We start from the raw sequence: 6,176 nt of genomic DNA, 5'->3' as shown, positions 1-6,176 counted from the left end.
CAAGGAGTAATTCAGACTTTCAAGCCATATTATTTAGGAAATACACTTCATCAGGCTAGAGCTGCCATAGTGATTGCTCTGGTGGATCTGGGCATAGTCAGTCAAAACCTTCTGGGAAGGAGTCACCACTTAGATGCCATTAAGAACATTCATGATTCATAGGAAGAAGTCCAAATATCAACATTCACAGGAATTTGGAAGAAGATTCCAGTCATCAGGGATACCTTGGAGGGGTTCTTTGCTTAAGTGGAGGAAGCAGCTGCAGATGTGGTAGAAAAAGCAAGAGAACGAGAATTAAAAGGTGACAAAGGAGGCTTTGAAGAACTGCCTCACCGTGTGTGTGTGTTTGTGGTGGGTGGGTAGAAGAGTGTTTCTGGTGGCCCTAGTATGTTCAAGGAAACACTTTCAAATGCTGCTTTAGAAGGGCTGGACCCACTGATACTCACAACACTGTCTTGGATTCCAATTCTATGCATCCTTCCCAACAAAGTCCCTCCAACAATCCACGGTTTTCTGCTAGTGAGCTAGAGGTACTTATAAGTGAATCACTCACATGCTTTTACTGGTATATCAACATGTTGATTAAATCCAATTTCTTAGACTTCGAATATGTTTCTTTCAGGCACCAAGAGGTAAAGGATTTCATTGGTCAGTTAATATTGGAGATTAGCATATATCAGTGGTGCTCAACCAGGGTTGAGTTTGCAGTGGACATTGAACAAGGTCTGCAGACATTTTTGGTTGTCAGTACTTGGGGCTATTACTGGCATCCAGTGAGTAGAGGCCAGGGATGCTGCTAAACATCCTACAGTGCACAGGACAGCCTCCCATAATGTTACTGTTGGTATATTTATTGGGACCACATAAAATTAATGGAAAACAAACAATTCATCAAGAATAACCATTTAAGGAGAAGTGACATCAAAGGTGTCTCCATGATGTATTTCTATTCAATAAAATGGTATGGATTGTATAGTTCAAGTTTTTTGCGTGCCTTAGGAATGTTTTATAGTTGTTTTGGTTAACATTTTATGTTAAATTCATTGCAAGGTATTTTAGTTTTTTAGTTTGCATTGTAAGTAGGGTTCTTCCTTCCATTATGTCTTCTGTGATTTTATATGTCAAAGGAGTTGACTTCTATAAATTAATAATGGCATTCCACTAATTTTTTTGTAATTTCATTTATATTTTGTGATCTAACTTTATTGGCTACTAGCAGAGTTTAATTCAATTCAATATTTAGTATGCTAGTAATAGTGTTGTTAGTAGATATCCTTTCCACATTAGGCATACTATTTACTTTTTAGCTGATATTAATCTACTTTATTAGGTTAGGGAGTTCTTTCATTTCTGTTTTATTTTTAAAACAATAGATGGTGATTTTGTCAAATGTGTTTTTGGAATCTCCAAATATATGTCCAAACTGAGACAAGGTGTTAGCATATTTTTTTAATGTAGAAGCATTATAAGATGTTAATAAGTGATGTCAAAGTTTGAGCCCAGCCTTGTGTTAAAGAGGCAGACTAGAATTTCTTAATATAGAAATGTAAGACGAACATACCTGTTCATGATCTACCTTTTATGGGCTGCTTCCAGGTGACAGATTCTGAGAGTAGCAGGTTAGTCAGGGACCTTGAATAGGTCCCGTAATCCAGGCAGGTGAGCATCAGGCAGGAAGAATCAAATAATCCACAACGGCATCTCTTTGTGGTGAAAACCACTCAGGAACTGGATGATGAGGTGATGGTACCAGGGGAATCTGGGGAACCAGCAGTGGTCCACAGGAGCTCCAGTTACCTCCAGACACCTTAGGACAGCATCATGCCCATGCTTTGCTCCTGTAATTAACTACGTATCTCTCTTTTTAAAGTTTAGATATAACTGACTTAAAAAAAAATTGAGACATAACTGACATTTGTATAGTCCTCAGTGGGAGGCGTTAGGTGGTAGCTGGTGCATAAATAAGAAGGCCTCTCTTTTTCAAGAGAGACTAATGGAATTCTCATTTCTAAAATGCAATGTAAATTAATCTTTGGGGTGGACAGAGGTATCCACCCTGAAAGATGTGGGCAATTGTTCTGTAGAGCTGGACAAACCAAGTTTCTATCAAACTTTTCTCTGCTCCCCGCCTGTGGGAGGGTAGCTAGACTCCAGAAGGCTGCCCTGAGGGTTTGCACAAGGACTGAGAAGGAGCAGGGGTTGGGGCCGAGAAGGGGACTCCTTCTGTTCCTGAGTCCCTGAGTGTTCAGTGGCATGGCAGCCAAAGCAGAGCCGTCCGTGCCCACCGACAGGATCACTTCTGTCCCCTGCAGAGTGTCCCAGGGCCAGGGGCTCTCTCAACAGAAGCATCATAAATGGCAAGTTGTCTTAAAGGGCGACTTTCAAAGAGAACCTCGGTTGCACTGAGGTGAGTTACATTTCCCAGTTCAAAGTGCCCTGTTATTGTCTCCACTCAGAGATTGAAACATAAAGCATATCTCAAGTGATTTAGAGGGGAAAAATTACCTTGTGCTTACTTGATGGCAAAATACCAGTTTCTGTAGCTCTTTATGATGTTTGCCTAACTAAAGAACAATGAATGAGAAAATATTAAAAACAACTGACATCTCACTCTAGAATTGTAACAGAATGTAAATTAAAATCAGATTGGTGATTACCTAAAAGTAATCCACAGTACTGGAACTGCAATTAAATTGATAATTTATTTTTTTTTACATTTTATATTGTGTTTATTTTTTTAAACTTTTTATTTTGTATTGGAGTATAGCCAATTAACAATGTTGTGATAGTTTCCGGTGCACATCAAAGGGACTCAGCCATACAATTTAGAATGTTATAAACGTCACTGAATGAAAGTAGACAAAACAAATGAGCAGGCTGTTTGTTGATAGGCTGGAACCCATAGGCTGGGAAAACGAAAAGGTGTCCTTTTACTCCATCAGCTTCCCTCTCTGGGTCTCACTGGTGCTTGGCGCACAAGGGCTCTGGAGGAGGAAGCTCTCAGGGCAAACCAGAGCACAGTAAGGCACAGCTTTCAGTTCAGGCCCCTGAGTCCTGAGAAGCCTTAGTGCAATAACCATGTTTTCCAGTTTCTATATTTTATGCTTTGAAAGCTGAGGTCTTGCTAATGCTGGAGGGATCCCCTCTCCCTGAGTTAGTCAATTGCTAGAGAGAACAACAGGGAGCACACCTTTCATATGCAAACCAGACAATCAGACCCAAACTACTTCCTTTTGGGGGTTCTTACACTGTAAGTCACTATTCTTTGCCCTAATAACCCCAGGGCCACATACCAGACAACTAGGGAAAGCCTCGATGCCCAGAGCCTGCTGAAATTATCCAAAGTGGCCAATCCTAAACCTGCTTATGTTGTCTTACCCATTCCTTCCCATGGAAACCACAACAGAGGTTCTGTCCATGTATTCCCCTGCTCTCTCTGCCTCCTGACCACCCCTGGAGATTCCCCATGTGTCCCCACATGGCATACCATGTCTCTCCTTTTTAGGTATTTGTGAGTATAATAAAATTCTTCCTCCATGATAGCCATAGTCTGTGTGTTTTACCATACCTGATTAAAATAAAACCTGGGTGCCCTTTAGACACTCAGCATCCACAGTGGACTAAGGCAGGGAGCGTGGGGGAGGCCTGCACCTGTGGAACCTGTAGGAGCTGAGAGATCCTGTGTAGAGTATGGTCTGTAGAGCTCCAATCCAGTTCTCCAGTTGCTGAGTGACCTGGCAGGAAAGCACTTAACTTCACTGAGCTTTACTTTCTTCATCTAAAACATGGAGATGAGGGTCTGCCAGAGAACCTTCTATGGGAGATAAACGAAGCACTCAGCAACTGTCGTAAATGTTAGTTCCCTTCCTGATCATTTCTCATAGTTGTTTGCCTTTATCTTTTTACTCCATTTAAAATATATTCTTAACAAATTTCACACTTTAACTGGTATTTATTATTATCCCCTTTTATCCTTTTATACCAGTGCCTAAAAATAGAAATATAATGCAAACCACAGAGGTAATTTTAAAGTTTCCAGAAGTTGTACTAAAAAAGTTAAAAAAGAAACAACACAGGTGAACTTAATTTTAATACATACAGCACATGTGAATTTGTATGCTAAATTTTCATCAGAAATACTTGATTTGTTTATTTTACACTTGAGTTGTATATTTTACACTTGAAAATGTATATAACATACCCAAGCTGTTCCAGACATTTTCAAGTTTTCCAATAACTGAATTGTCAGTTCCTACATTTAAATGACAGTTGATTAAAATAAAATTTAAAATTCATGTCCTCACAGTAGCCACATTTTAAGTGCTCAACAGCCATATATGACCTGTGGCTACCATACTGGACAGCCTAGTTTTATACCATTTGAAATATATTCTTAATCTTTTAACCATTGTTTATCATACCAATGTATTGATCCCCATATTCTTAAAGTAAATAACAATATTCTAATGTTCTATCTTTTCATTCTAGAATGCAACACATCATTTAAACTTGGTAAGAGTTTAAAAATATTCCTACCATAGCCAAACCATCTTCTTCCAGTTGCTGCGCCCTCAAAACTTTAAAATTGGATTGCATTCTGATATACCAAGTGCAGCTGAAATACCATTAAACGAATTAGTGCCTGATCATATAGGATCACTCCAAAATAAGTTGGTGGCCTTATCCAGCCTATACTATTTAAACATGTTTCCTCACCTAAAATAAAGCCACTGGTAAAAACATGACAGTCTGGTGCAAAATGAGATAGAAACAAAGAATAGGAAGAAACCTATGCAATTAATTATGCAATTAATGGAGCAGCAATTAATATTACTTTGAATAAAGGATTTATCTGGGGAGAAACATTTTAAAAATTTTATAGTAAAATGAGTAACATTTCAGTGAGGGATAAGTATTTATTCATTCTCATCTTGATCTGCAGGAAATACTAAAATCCAAAATCCATTTGCATCAAAAGGAGAGAAGATGCTTGTCTTGAGAGAAACAGATTCTTCCTATGGGAATTAGACAGGAATTGCAGACATTTTCCTTTTTTGAGGCATAACCAGTTGAAATGTGTTTCTATTTTTAATGTAACATTTAAAATTAAATTAGCAGAAAAGTTGTAAGAAGAAATTTTATTTTCTTACATGCTCCCTATTTTTCCCTACAAATTATTCGTTGTCCATCATTCATGAACTTTCTGGCATTGCCACCCCAGAGACTCCCAAGTGAGACACCACAAGATCACGGTTAACTTTGCCTTCTTCTCATTTGAAGAAGACTCCAAGTTCTTTTATTTTTATTTTTTGCTTTTATTTTTAAAATGCTTGTTAAAACTTGCTTTCTCTCCTATGATTGCCACAGGCTCCCATCATCTCCCATGTAGATTAATCTTGTACTGTTGCCTGGGTTAACCTCAAAAAAAATGAAGCAACTGACCAATTATTTGGATGATATCATGTTATACCATTCTCTTGTTTAAAAATAACCAGTGTTATTTTTAGGCAGTCAGAAGACTGCCTTCCATCTACCCTCTTAATCTTCAGTGGTCACCATTCTTCCTGCTTCTCCCCACAGCATACCCCTCTCATGTTGGCCACAGTGGGTTTTGGACACTTTCTTAACATCTGTTTCTGCACATGATTTTCCTTCAGTCTGGAATGCCCTTCTAATTCTCTTGGCACATGCCTATTCATCCTTCAATACCCAACACAAATGTCCCCTCCTTAGTGAAATCACCATACACTCCTCTGAACAGTCTCTATCACACCCTCATCTGTGGTCCCACAGTATTTTTAGAAACTATTTTTCAAATCATATTTGCTGTATAATTCTAATTTACTATATGTTTCTCTCACTAGTCTTTGAATTCTGGGAGGCCAAGAATCGAGTTGTTATTTCTAGCACTTAGTGCCATGTCTGGCACATGATTGGCACTTAGTAAATGTTGAATTAATAAATAAATCAATGAATGACAAAATACACACATGTTGCTGGGTGACCAAATCTTTTTCTTGCCTGACTAGCCTTTTGTTCTGTACAGTTGACCTTTGAATAATGCAGAGGTTAGGGGTGCCAGCCACCTCACAGTTGAAAATCAGCATATTTAATTTTACAGTTGGTTTTCCTCATCCTTGGTTCCACATCTGTAGATTCAACCAACAACAGATGGT

Source organism: Ovis aries, chromosome X (genome assembly GCF_016772045.2).
Source record: "Ovis aries strain OAR_USU_Benz2616 breed Rambouillet chromosome X, ARS-UI_Ramb_v3.0, whole genome shotgun sequence".
NCBI lineage: Eukaryota > Metazoa > Chordata > Mammalia > Artiodactyla > Bovidae > Ovis > Ovis aries.
The sequence above is the reverse complement of the archived record's forward strand: the minus strand, read 5'-3'. Positions refer to the sequence as shown.